The sequence below is a fragment of the Cherax quadricarinatus genome, chromosome 66, assembly GCF_038502225.1.
Source record: "Cherax quadricarinatus isolate ZL_2023a chromosome 66, ASM3850222v1, whole genome shotgun sequence".
NCBI classification, from domain to species: Eukaryota; Metazoa; Arthropoda; class Malacostraca; order Decapoda; family Parastacidae; genus Cherax; species Cherax quadricarinatus.
This window is the reverse complement of record NC_091357.1, coordinates 15,735,207-15,750,288: the sequence shown is the minus strand read 5'-3', so window position 1 is coordinate 15,750,288 and position 15,082 is coordinate 15,735,207. Positions and strand designations below refer to the sequence as shown.

The 15,082-nt window shown below is 41.2% G+C and overlaps 1 protein-coding gene and 1 long non-coding RNA gene across 2 annotated transcripts in view; one reads left to right on the top strand and one right to left on the bottom strand.

The window, feature by feature from the left end:
- Window positions 1–15,082, bottom strand: part of LOC128704134 (mucin-2) — a 67,959-nt gene that overhangs the window by 24,556 nt on the left and 28,321 nt on the right. The window lies entirely within an intron of this gene.
- On the top strand, window positions 4,726–13,845 carry LOC128704135 (uncharacterized). The gene is made up of 3 exons (XR_008409413.2): window positions 4,726–5,188; window positions 5,368–5,476; window positions 11,868–13,845. It is a non-coding gene; the product is annotated as an uncharacterized lncRNA (long non-coding RNA).

Sequence of the window (15,082 nt, the reverse complement as noted above, 5' to 3'; positions counted from 1 at the left end):
TGTGCAACTGGAGAGTTATCAGCGCCGGTACAGATAGAGATAATTTATGGCCCGCATACAGTCAGAAGAGCACTTCATCTACTGGGAATACCCCTTAAGAGGCACGCACGTTCTCCCGTCTTCTAATAAGCTCATTTTTCCACTATACTCTACCTTGTCCGTAATTACTATCGCATTTACTTAGTCTTTTTCGTAAGGTGAAGTCCAGGATCTTTCAGACCTCTCCTACACAATTGTCCTCAAAGATTTGTTAAGTTATACCATGAATTAAGGAAAGATCCTGGACTTCACCTTAGGAAAAAGACAAAGCAAATACGATAGTAATTATGGACAAGGTAGATTATAGTACAAAAATGAGCATATTATTAGAAGACAATGGTACTTACGTGCCCCTTAAAGTCTTAAAAATATACTCACTGAAGCAGAGGAGAGATGCATAATAACATGTATACGGAAGCTATTTGGGACCTCGTCCCAGTTTTGCACGCTGGCATAACAGACCGGGGTGAGATATATGGGAGAAAATGTAAAATAAACCCAGTGAAAACCAGGAGCACTGTTGGTACAATAAGGGAACATCGTTTCAAATCCGTGGTGCCAGACTATTCAACATCTTCCCAGATATCACAAATACTGCTGGGATAAGTGTATTAGCCTTGAAAAGGAAATATGGCAAGTACCTCTACCAAGTGCCGGATCAACCAGGCTGTGATAGATATGTGGGCCAGCGGGTCGCCAGCAGTTACAGCCTATTTGACCAGGCAAGCACCAAGCAAACCTGGCCCAATATCGGGCTTCAGGAGTAAGAAAACTCTCGAAACCAATCAAAGGTATATAAAACTTAGAGGTAAATCTGAACGCAAAAAAAAGACTGCGCAAAACTCTTTTTTACATCCCATAAATGTTTTCACACACAGTACTAATAAATGTAAAACTGCCAAAAACACTTCAGTGGAACATGTGAGGTCAATGTCCATGTGAGTTAAAATTGTCTTGATCATTAATAAAATCAAAAGTCATTTTCAGTTTCTGTAATGTTTATTGGGCAGCACTTGCGAGCTACAACTACTGGTATTGGTAGATAATGACATGAGCCTCACAAGTCATTCACACACACTAAGCAGAGAAACCCTTATTTATTTTATGACGTTTTATCTACAGTGGGGCTTTATCTAGTTCCTTGATAACGCTCCACTGTAGGTGAAAAATATTGTCCCTGCTTAACGTGTCTTTGAATTACTACAAGTAATATTATATCAAAGTTCAGTCTTGTGTTTTGACAAAAAATTTTGAGTGCGAAATATATCCCCATCCCCCACCACAAGATTAATAGAGCACTGTCCACTCCCACAGCCCCCTCCCCCCCCCCCTCCCTCCCTCCTGACCACCGCTCCACCTGGCCGGTAACCCAACAATGCGTATCAACTTTTTTTTCACGAGTTAAATAAGAACTGTCAGTGAGAAGGATGTTTAGTGGGGCGAAAAACTACCCCACAAAACTCAAAGAAAAACCCTCTACCAGACTGACATTTGAGGCTTTGAAGTAAACAAAAAATGCAAGAGAAAAATAGGAAAGAAGAGAAAAAGAAAACAGAAACAGAGTCAGGAACACGAATACGCGTGCGTGCGCGCGTACACACACACACACACACACACACACACACACACACACACACACACACACACACACACACACACACACACACACACACACACACACACACACACGGCTAATTGAATCCAACCCCACCAAATGCAAGGTTATGAAATTGCTACTGGGTCACGAACATCGGAAACTGTGCATAGCCTTGGGGGACAGAGGCTGCAAACTTCACTCAACGAAGATCTTGGGGTGAGTATAGAGTCGAGCAGATCGCCAGAGGTGCATGTAAACTGAATACTCTGCAGCAAGTGCTCATTTGGCTAATTTGGGAGTGGCTGTCAGTAATCTCATGAGATTCATTCACGGTCCTATATACGACATATATCAGGCTCATCTTGGAGTAAGCAGCACCAACATGGAGCCTCTCGCCTAATGCAGCATGTTAAGAAACTGGGGAAAGTGAAGAGGTATGCTACAAAACTAGTCCCATAACTAAGAAAAACGAGCGATGAGAGGCTAAATGAACTGAATCTGAAGACATAGGAGATATAAAAAAAACAAGGGCTACATAACATGCAAAATACTCAAAGAAATTGATAGGGTAGAAGGGAAGGGGGGAAGGTACACGAAGGCACAGTGGAAGTTCAAGACAGTCACATGGATGCCGTGAAGAATTTCTTCAGCCTCAATGTGATCAGGTGACATGACCTGTGCGTAGTGGAGGCAGGCTCTATGTATACATAATTTTAAGACTATGTATGACAGGGCCTATGAGACTAGTAAATCTGGCAAATGGCAAGTTAAATAAGTGGACAATTAAGCACATAGTGCTCAAGATATTAACCATAGGGCTGATCACATACTTTGCATTTGGTTTGATCATCTGTGTCTGCCAGACTGCCAGAAATTCTTGTAATCAAGCCTAAGCCTGGATACTACATCAGTCAGTCTATTCACATTACAAGTTGCTCCATAAACGTACTTATCTTCTTTCATGTTATCACAGTGAGTGATAGATCTACTCAGGTTTCTAACTGCAGATCTAAAACATTGTTTTATTATTTACTTCTATTATTCCTAATGCTAGACAGACATACAAAAGTTATATTTCACATTTTCCTTTGGGCATAAGGCACATAAATATGCCACTTGTTCATAGAATTTGATCCTCAGTACTGTACATAGGTGCTGGAAATTTGAACCCGATTGGATGAAGCATTCCCGGGTTATGAGCTAAATAGAATAGGAAAGGTGAGGGAAAAAATCGTTTCCCAGGCGCTGTATGACCTTACGGGTTTAAGAACTTAAGAGTGGAGGAACACTCCAGAAGGCCTACTGGCCCAAACTAGGCAGGTACTTCTCTAAAGTAACCATTCCCAAAATAAATAACAAAAAAGGCACAATACCGTGACTGGAACGATACACAAATAACCCGCACATAAAAGAGAGAGAAGCTTACGACGACGTTTCGGTCCGACTTGGACCATTGACAAAGTCCTTTGTCAATGGTCCAAGTCCGACCGAAACGTAGTCGTAAGCTTCTCTCTTTTATGTGCGGGTTATTTGTGTATGTAACCATTCCCATCCACCCACTTATCCAACGTTTTCCCAAAGCTTCCCAAGAAATTACTCAGGTACTAATCAAACTGTTTCCTTATGAATATAGTAATAATTGCATATTTGGGAGTGGACTTGTCAGCGGTTGTGCCTGTGAAAGATGAGGTGAACCACAGAGTGGACATGGGGGAAAAAAGGTGGGTGGTGCACTGAGGTACCTGTGGAAGCTAACTTTATCCATGGAGAACAAAAAAAAGGGGGGGGGGGTGGCGGGGGGAAGGTACCAGTAGTATAATGGTGCAAACATTAATGTATCGGTGTGAAGCGTGGGTTTTAAACGTTACAGCGAAAAGGAGGCTAGAGGTAACGAAGATGCTTTGTTTAAGTGTAATGTATGGTGTGAAAATTATGCACAGAGTCCAGAGTTCGGAGATGAGAAGGTTTGGTGTTACTAAAAGATTTATTCAGAAGGATGAGGAGGGATTGTTGAGATGGTTTGGGCACTTAGAGAAGACAAAGCAAAACAAGATGACTAGAGGGGGATGGTTATGCATCAGGGGTGGAGGGAAGGAGATCTAGGGGTCGTCCCAGTAAAGGTTGGACGGAAGAGGCAAAAGAGGTTTCGAGTGCTAGGGTCGTGGACACCCACCAGGCTTATGTAAACTCGTTAGATAGCACTGGGTGGTGGCAAGTGATGTTTTATGACTTGCTGTCCGAATGTGAGCAAGGTAACATTTATGAATTCAGGAAAAATGGTCAACTGGACTTGGGGTCCTGCGGATGGGAGGTAGTGCCTGCACTCTGAAGAAAGTGTGAGGGTTATTACAGTTGGAAGGGCCATCTGAACTCGAATGTCAGCACGCGGTGTAGCAAGACCGTGATTGAATGAGTGACTGAAAGTGTTTCTTCTTGTCGGTCCATCCTACTTGGGTGGTAGACCAGTGCATTGAAAAACATCTATCGTTCACAATACTCTCCTCACATTTCCAAGGAACTGTATCATTTTACTTAAAATCACCCACTGGCAGTAACTGACGTAAATTGTAACTTTTTTTGGTCAGACATCTTTAATAAGTTTAATACTAAAGTATGCCTAATCAAATGGGTTATGGACACATTTAATTTGACATCCCGAGCTTTTGCGAACACAGTATAACGAAGGACCGAAAACTGTCAACACAGCTGCTGAGAGTTACATATCAGTGTTTTTTCCCCAGTCTGGTAACGCAGCTTGACCGCCACCTGCCACACCTTTAATTAAGCACCATTCCCAAGTCTACCTTTAAACGTCTTTATATCACGCAATAAAACTAGTTTTTTTTATTTAATTTGTTATACACAGTGTAAATTAATACTGTCATTTTATATCAAGGTCACATATACTGTATATAATACCCGAAGTTCCCCCACAGGTCCATTATTATTATTATTATTATTATTATTATTATTATTATAATCATTGGGAGCCCTAAACCCGTAGGGATTATACAGCGCCTATGGAGGAGGGGATGGAAGGTGTGGAAAATTTACTCTGATTTTCCTGTAATTAGTATGTGCATGTGAAGTGTTAATATAATGTAAATATGAAGTATTAATGGTATAATCACAAACTAGCAAACTGCTTGTGAGGAAGCGAGTGAGTGTTTCCAACAGTGGGGGGGAGGGGGGTTAGAAGGCAGGAGGTCAGTGTTAGTGACATGGGTGTGCAAGGTTGACTGTTGGTCGTCTTGGCTCTTTATTTGACCCCAGTGGAGAGGTTAAAGAAAACTGAATCTGAGGAGTACTGTCCGGGTAGCAGTGTTGAGAAGTAGTGTTGTTTCTCTCGAGGAATTGGCAATCAGCCGAATCTTCAAATTAATTAATGTGTAATGGAAACGGTGTCTTCAGAAATTGATGAAGTTCACACCACATGTAATGTACGCCTTCCAGTGTATTGATTTTCACTACAGGTATGTTAATTTATATTGGCTAATATGAATTACCTACCGAAAGGGAGGCGTTAGGATATATCACCAAAATCTTAATTTGGTGAGTAATTTTGAACGTCCTTTATACTTTTCTAATCACGTAATTGATTTGTATTTATATAAAATTACCCAAGTAAATCACTCAGGTCAAGTAATTGATATTATCGATTATATAGTCCACATATAATTTGTCAGTGTTACTGGCATAATTTTTTCAAATAATTTTAATAATAATTTAAGGTCCAGATGTATGAGACGTGATGAGCTGAGAAGGTGAGCACGAAGGTGGGATATTAGTGTGACCTGGTGACCTTAAAGTCCCACTTGACTCTGAGCTACATCAGTATCAGTAAGTGTAAACTGTTTGATGTACCAAAGTTTCTTCACAATTATGTAGGTTGGTAGACAGCAACCACCCAGGGAAGTACTACCGTCCTGCCAGATGACTGTGAAACAGAAACCTGTAACTGTTTTGCATGATGGTAGGATTGCTGGTTTCTTTTTCTGTCTCATAAACACGCTAGATAACAGGGATATCTTGCTACTCCTACTTACACTTTGGTCACACTACACAGACACGCACATGCATATATATACATACATCTAGGTTTTTCCCCTTTTTCTAAATAGCTCTTGTTCTTCTTTATTTCTTCTATTGTCCATGGGGAAGTGGAAAAGAATCTTTCCTCCGTAAGCCATGCGTGTCTTATGAGGCGACTAAAATGCCGGGAGCAATGGGCTAGTAACCCCTTCTCCTGTAGACATTTACTAAAAAAGAGAAGAAAAACTTTATAAAACTGGGATGCTTGAATGTGCTTGGATGTAGTGCGGATGACAAGAAACAGATGATTGCTGATGTTATGAATGAAAAGAAGTTGGATGTCCTGGCCCTAAGCGAAACAAAGCTGAAGGTGATAGGAGTTTCGGTGGGGGGAAATAAATGGGATTAAATCTGGAGTATCTGAGAGAGTTAAAGCAAAGGAAGGGGTAGCAGTAATGTTGAAGGATCAGTTATGGAAGGAGAAGAGAGAATATGAATGTGTAAATTCAAGAATTATGTGGATTAAAGTAAAGGTTGGATGTGAAAAGTGGGTCATAATAAGCGTGTATGCACCTGGAGAAGAGAGGAATGTAGAGGAGAGAGAGAGATTTTGGGAGATGTTAAGTGAATGTATAGGAGCCTTTGAACCAAGTGAGAGAGTAATTGGGGTAGGGGATCTGAATGCTAAAGTAGGAGAAACTTTTAGAGAGGGTGTGGTAGGAAAGTCTGGGGTGCCAGGTGTAAATGATAATGGGAGCCCTTTGATTGAACTTTGTATAGAAAGGGGTTTAGTTATAGGTAATACATATTTTAAGAAAAAGAGGATAAATAAGTATACAAGATATGATGTAGGGCGAAATGACAGTAGTTTGTTGGATTATGTATTGGTAGATAAAAGACTGTTGAGTAGACTTCAGGATGTACATGTTTATAGGGGGGCCACAGATATATCAGATCACTTTCTAGTTGTAGCTACACTGAAAGTAAAAGGTAGATGGGGTACAAGGAGAATAGAAGCATCAGGGACGAGAGAGGTGAAGGTTTATAAACTAAAAGAGGAGGCAGTTAGGGTAAGATATAAACAACTATTGGAGGATAGATGGGCTAATGAGAGCATAGGCAATGGGGTCGAAGAGGTATGGGGTAGGTTTAAAAATGTAGTGTCAGAGTGTTCAGCAGAAGTTTGTGGTTACAGGAAAGTGGGTGTGGGAGGGAAGAGGAGCTATTGGTGGAATGATGATGTAAAGAGAGCAGTAAGGGAGAAAAAGTTAGCATATGAGAAGTTTTTACAAAGTAGAAGTGATGCAAGGAGGGGAGAGTATATGGAGAAAAAGAGAGAGGTTAAGAGTGTGGTAAAGCAATGTAAAAAGAGAGCAAATGAGAGTGGGTGAGATGTTATCAACAAATTTTGTTGAAAATAAGAAAGTTTTGGAGTGAGATTAACAAGTTAAGGAAGCCTAGAGAACAAATGGATTTGTCAGTTAAAAATAGAAGAGAAGAGTTATTAAATGGAGAGTTAGAGGTATTGGGAAGATGGAGGGAATATTTTGAGGAATTGTTAAATGTTGATGAAGATAGGGAAGCTGTGATTTCGTGTATAGGGCAAGGAGGAATAACATCTTGTAGGAGTGAGGAAGAGCCAGTTGTGAGTGTGGGGGAAGTTCGTGAGGCAGTAGGTAAAATGAAAGGGGGTAAGGCAGCCGGGATTGATGGGATAGATAGAAATGTTAAAAGCAGGTGGGGATATAGTTTTGGAGTGGTTGGTGCAATTATTTAATAAATGAATGGAAGAGGGTAAGGTACCTAGGGATTGGCAGAGAGCATGCATAGTTCCTTTGTATAAAGGCAAAGGGGACAAAAGAGTGCAAAAATTATAGGGGGATAAGTCTGTTGAGTATACCTGGTAAAGTGTATGGTAGTTATTATTGAAAGAATTAAGAGTAAGACGGAGAATAGAATAGCAGATGAACAAGGAGGCTTTAGGGGGTGTGTGGACCAGGTGTTTACAGTGAAACACATAAGTGAACAGTATTTAGATAAGGCTAAAGAGGTCTTTGTGGCATTTATGGATTTGGAAAAGGCGTATGACAGGGTGGATAGGGGGGCAATGCCGCAGATGTTGCAGGCGTATGGTGTAGGAGGTAGGTTACTGAAAGCAGTGAAGAGTTTTTACGAGGATAGTGAGGCTCAAGTTAGAGTATGTAGGAAAGAGGGAAATTATTTCCCAGTAAAAATAGGCCTTAGACAAGAATGTGTGATGTCACCATGGTTGTTTAATATATTTATAGATGGGGTTGTAAGAGAAGTAAATGCGAGGGTCTTGGCAAAAGGCGTGGAGTTAGAAGATAAAGAATCACACATAGTGGGAGTTGTCACAGTTGCTCTTTGCTGATGACACTGTGCTCTTGGGAGATTCTGAAGAGAAGTTGCAGAGATTGGTGGATGAATTTGGTAGGGTTTGCAAAAGAAGAAAATTAAAAGTGAATACAGGAAAGAGTAAGGTTATGAGGATAACAAAAAGATTAGGTGATGAAAGATTGGATATCAGATTGGAGGGAGAGAGTATGGAGGAGGTGAATGTATTCAGATATTTGGGAGTGGACGTGTCAGCGGATGGGTCTATGAAAGATGAGGTGAATCATAGATTTGATGAGGGGAGAAGGGTGAGTGGTGCACTTAGGAGTCTGTGGAGACAAAGAACTTCGTCCTTGGAGGCAAAGAGGGGAATGTATGAGAGTATAGTTTTACCAACGCTCTTATATGGGTGTGAAGCATGGGTGATGAATGTTGCAGCGAGGAGAAGGCTGGAGGGAGTGGAGATGTCATGTCTGAGGGCAATGTGTGGTGTGAATATAATGCAGAGAATTCGTAGTTTGGAAGTTAGGAGGAGGTGCGGGATTACCAAAACTGTTGTCCAGAGGGCTGAGGAAGGGTTGTTGAGGTGGTTCGGACATGTAGAGAGAATGGAGTGAAACAGAGTGACTTCAAGAGTGTATCAGTCTGTAGTGGAAGGAAGGCGGGCTTAGGGGTCGGCCTAGGAAAGGTTGGAGGGAGGGGGTAAAGGAGGTTTTGTGTGCGAGGGGCTTGGACTTCCAGCAGGCATGTGTGAGCGTGTTTGATAGGAGTGAATGGAGACAAATGGTTTTTAATACTTGACGTGCTGTTGGAGTGTGAGCAAAGTAACATTTATAAAGGGGTTCAGGGAAACCGGCAGGCCGGACTTGTCCTGGAGATGGGAAGTACAGTGCCTGCACTCTGAAGGAGGGGTGTTAATGTTGCAGTTTAAAAACTGTAGTGTAAAGCACCCTTCTGGCAAGACAGTGATGGAATGAATGATGGTGAAAGTTTTTATTTTTCGGGCCACCCTGCCTTGGTGGGAATCGGCCAGTGTGATAATAAAAAATAAAATATGTTAATTCAGGACGTTATAAAATTTACCTACATAATTTCTCACAATGTATTCAGACTCAATTCAGGGAAATAGAGCACAGATCCAATTCCCTAGATCAAAAACCCCTCACCAGCGACAAGGAACCTTCCTTGAGGGGCCTATAGGTCCAACCAATTTATTCCCATATTCTCTCGCCAAAAACTCAATTATTTCGTTTTGTCTTTAATTTTGGTTTAGTTACAGCGCAAGAGGTAACCAGCCCCTTGCTCCTGCCATTGCCCTCGTAAACCATACGACAGGTATGGCTTACTAGGGCAAGGATTTTAATTAATGATTTAGTACAGTATCTTGATACAACACTTCGATATTATATTGTGTGGTTCTTTGTGGCTTATAAAATTTTTTTGATCTGAATTGAAAATTGATACTGAGTAGGGCAGTACCTTCTTACTACACGTGGTAAAATATTTTCTGATATCCATTACAGCACTAAACAGAAATATTATGATAGTGTCCATTATAAAAGTTGACACTGAACAGCATTTATCAAATGATCTTATGTAATACACGTTTTCAACTTTACTACTGGACACTTGGTATACCGGTATTTAACACTTGATACTCATTATACCGCTGGACACTTGGTATACCGGTATTTAACACTTGATACTCATTATACCGCTGGACACTTGGTATACCGGTATTTAACACTTGATACTCATTATACCGCTGGACACTTGGTATGCCGGTATTTAACACTTGATACTCATTATACCGCTGGACACTTGGTATACCGGTATTTAACACTTGATACTCATTATACCGCTGGACACTTGGTATACCGGTATTTAACACTTGATATTCATTATACCGCTGGACACTTGGTATACCGGTATTTAACACTTGATACTCATTATACCGCTGGACACTTGGTATACCGGTATTTAACACTTGATATTCATTATACCGCTGGACACTTGGTATACCGGTATTTAACACTTGATACTCATTATACCGCTGGACACTTGGTATACCGGTATTTAACACTTGATATTCATTATACCACTGGACACTTGGTATACCGGTATTTAACACTTGACACTCATTATACCGCTGGACACTTGGTATACCGGTATTTAACACTTGATACTCATTATACCGCTGGACACTTGGTATACCGGTATTTAACACTTGATATTCATTATACCGCTGGACACTTGGTATGCCGGTATTTAACACTTGATACTCATTATACCGTTGGACACTTGGTATACCGGTATTTAACACTTGATATTCATTATACCGCTGGACACTTGGTATGCCGGTATTTAACACTTGATACTCATTATACCGCTGGACACTTGGTATACCGGTATTTAACACTTGATATTCATTATACCGCTGGACACTTGGTATGCCGGTATTTAACACTTGATACTCATTATACCGCTGGACACTTGGTATACCGGTATTTAACACTTGATATTCATTATACCGCTGGACACTTGGTATGCCGGTATTTAACACTTGATACTCATTATACCGCTGGACACTTGGTATACCGGTATTTAACACTTGATACTCATTATACCGCTGGACACTTGGTATACCGGTATTTAACACTTGATATTCATTATACCACTGGACACTTGGTATACCGGTATTTAACACTTGATATTCATTATACCACTGGACACTTGGTATCTGCAACACAAACTTATCCAGTGACATAAGTTATTTGCAATAATGCCCATTATACCACTGGACACTATCTGCAGTTGATACTCCATAACACAGGACACTTAGTATTTGCAACACTGATACTCATTATATCACTTGATATATGTGAAACACTTGATATTACTCACTATAAAACTGAACACATGGATAACAGATTAATAATTTTCCAAGTAACAATCACTGCCACCAGTGACAATCACTGCCACCAGTGACAATCACTGCCACCAGTGACAATCACTGCCACCAGTAGTGTTGATCTTAACTATACCATTATCATAATACTCATCTTGAGTTTATCACTGCCACTTGTGTGAACATTTTCAGACATATGAAAATAACACTTACAAGTTAAATAGCATTGTCTTACCTCGCAACACTACATATTTTCCTCTCTGATCCATTCATTACTTATACGCATCAGGGGTCTATTGGTCGTGGACCGAGCCGCAGGGGCGTTGGCCCTCGAAGTACCCTCCAGGTATCGTTTAAGAATTTTCTCCCCTGCATCTTCTGGCTGTTTCGTCATTATATTAGTATATTCACGAAAATCGTGTGGTGTCGTTTAGCCTTTTTTTTTTTCACTATCGTAAAAATTACTCTTCTTTCAACTGTTACATTTTACCTTATATTATTCAGTAAAACCTGAACACACATTTCAGTAGGTACATTCTGATAAATTTTTGAACACTTTTATAGTGATCTACAAGAACTTCTTATACTGCTGCCACTTTTTATACATGAAAACTGAGTTGTTTCCAGGTCAGGAATAACTATTCTCATGACAATAATGGGAATGTAGTTTAGCCCTCGCCATTCATTACATTTATTTGAAGGAGTCAAAATAGCAGTGTTAGGTAAATGGACACATTTAACTGGAGAATCTGATAATGTGACATTTTATTGTGGGAACGTTTCGCTCTCCAGGAGCTTTGTCAAGCCGTTTGTAACGTCTTGACAATGCTTCTGAAGAAAGAAACGCTGCCACATGTCACATTTACCGAACATTTGGTCTGTAATTTTACCATTATTTAAATCGACTAACTTCATTCTACCTGTTGTTAATTGCAGGGGTCATCACTCTCGTGGCCTGGTCTGGGACCAGGCTTCTTGACTAATGACTTATCAGTCACCTTGTTGGTTTCAGCAGGGTGCAAGCCAACGTAGGCACTATAGCCCGGCTGACGCTTAAGAACCTTAGTTGCCCCTCTTGAAGAGAGCTAGGATTCTGCTGGCAAGTTACCTTATAAATAAAGGAAAAGTATTTTTGATAAAACTTGTATGCTAACGTTGTCTGTAGTCAAGGCATCCTCGGGATTACCTAACGTCTGAAACTAGTGTACACTGGGAAGACAGATAACAGAAGACTTTACGGCCATATCAGGGTTATCTGTATAGAAGAACTAAACTGTCGATAAATGTGAGAAACTGAACCAATAATAAGCAAGCAAATCTAAAATCAACTACGTATACCGAGATGATGTCATACGCACGTATTCACTGGCATTACCAACACCGGGGCGTTGTAATGCTGGCAATGGGAAAAGTCGGTAGAGAGTATGGAAATTTTTAGCGAGAGCAGCGATGCCACATGTCGCTAGCATGCCAGCAACCAACCCTCATGGGAACACCACTACCCCACACACTACCTAAGCATAACGTGTGTGCAAGTTGAAGCGTTATCACACTCGCACGGGTCAGAATTTAGTTTAATGAGTGAAAACACATCTTTTAGCCAGTATTTTGTGTATTTAGCGTGAATGTTAACCCATATCCAACTAAAAATTTTCGATAGTTAATTAAAAATCCCTCTAAATACCGCCTCTTTCATACACATGCCTGTCTTAACGCCTAGTTTTCATTCATAATGTAATGGATCTTCATCATGTGCTAATTCGCTGTCAACTTAGACTGACAGCTTCATCATAAGCAGACAAAACTTGGCGGTATCAAAGAGGGCAGACAGAGAGGTTGAGAGGAAGGAGCCAGTAACAAGGAGTCACAGATGTAAACTAAACATACACATGAACCTCAGGGATGTCCAAGTATTTATCCAGTCGCAGCATGACTAATAATTATGAGATAAGGATGTGGTTGGGGTACCTTCCAGTCAACTTCAAAAGTAGGTATGACAGTCAGGGAGGCGAGAATACAGTGGATGTGGTTCAAGCTAACCCAAGAGGCGGAGCCTGGAGCTGCATTTTGAAACACAACTGTGAATGAATATTTAACTCGCTAGTTTACTGGGTTTACCCATCTCAACACTGATCATGCTCCTTATCATAATCTGTCGGACACAAAAATAATTTACTGGACTTTATTGACAATCGACAGAACCAAGTAAAACTGGCACTATTTCAAACGAAATCAATATCTCTCGTTCTTTCTAACGTCAGTTTAAAAAGTTACTTATTCATAATCTATGAAACTAAATATTCCGGTTATTTAAAAAGAGCATGATACATTTTAATACCTCACCGGGGAAACGCCTGCAATACAAAAAAAGTCGAAGCTACTTTATCAGTATATTTAAAGCTGGTGTCTACGTTCATTCTCACATGACTAACAAAGTCGTCTTGTCTTGTATGTGTAGGCTTGCTTTGCCCCGGATCATTCTCGTCACCAGCAGGTTACAAACCGTCATTCCCGTCCCCTGGCAGTGTGTTCCACTATGGTGGCTGGCCGCGCATTTTCGTGTTAATAATCACTACCTGGCTACTTTGCCCCTTGTCATTATTTTGAAAAAAGTTTTTTATGTATTCATACTCGTGCAACATTGTCACTGAGGAAATATAGCATATTTCAAATTATGAGGGTTGTAAACAATGATGGCAGTAAATTCGAACTGAGAAGTTAGCAAATATAAGAACTGGCAAATATCTCCCCCGTGATAACATACAGGTCGAGGTAGGGAGACGGATCCACTGTGTTCGCTCACTGACCTTGACCTCGACGTAATATGAACTAGCCTAATGTTTGATGTTAATGTAATTCCTGTATTATACACCACGAGAATAATTTACACTGTTGTTAAGTGCTGTTGAAGCAATTAAATATTATAATGTATTCGTAGTCAATTACTGTGATGTTCGATTATGGAGCCTTTATCGACACATTATTGCATTTGTTACCAGTTAACGAGAGCATAACCGGACAAATGAAAAAAACGTAATGTATAAATAAGTAAAAACAATTAAGTCTTGCGCAATAGTTCAAGTATTCAAATAAGTTGAAGTGGCATGAGTCGAGGGGGGGGGGGTGGAAGGGATCAGCTGGAGAAAAACCAAGACTGCCTCTACTAGCAGCCTGCAGTGAACCACTGTACTGCTTCATGCCTCTACTAGCAGCCTGCAGTGAACCACTGTACTGCTTCATGCCTCTACTAGCAGCCTGCAGTGAACCACTGTACTGCTTCATGCCTCTACTAGCAGCCTGCAGTGAACCACTGACCTCCTTCATGCCTCTACTAGCAGCCTATAGTGAACCACTGTATTGCTTCCTGCCTCTACTAGCAGCCTATAGTGAACCACTGTATTGCTTCCTGCCACTACTAGCAGCCTATGGTGAACCACTGCACTGCTTCCTGCTTCTACTGGCAGCCTGCAGTGAATCACTGCTGCTTCCTGCCTCTACTAGCAGCCTGCAGTGAACCACTGCTGCTTCCTGCCTCTACTAGCAGCCTGCAGTGAACCACTGTACTGCTTCCTGCCTCTACTAGCAGCCTACAGTGAACCATTGTACTCCTTCATGCCTCTACTAGCAGCCTGCAGTGAACCACTGTATTGCTTCCTGCCTATACTAGCAGCCTGCAGTGAACCACTGTATTGCTTCCTGCCTATACTAGCAGCCTGCAGTGAACCACTATTGCTTCCTGCCTCTACTAGCTGCCTATAGTGAACCGCTGTATTGCTTCCTGCCTCTACTAGCAGCCTGCAGTGAACCACTTTACTGCTTCCTGCCTCTACTAGCAGCCTGCAGTGAACCACTGTACTGCTTCATGCCTCTACTGGCAACCTGCAGTGAACCACTGCACTGCTTCCTGCTTCTACTGGCAGCCTGCAGTGAACCACTGCACTGCTTCCTGCTTCTACTGGCAGCCTGCAGTGAACCACTGTATTGCTTCCTGCCTCTACTAGCAGCCTGCAGTGAACCACCATTGCTTCCTGCCCCTACTAGCAGCCTATAGTGAACCACTGTATTGCTTCCTGCCTCTACTAGCAGCCTGCAGTGAACCACTTTACTGCTTCCTGCCTCTACTAGCAGCCTGCAGTGAACCACTGTATTGC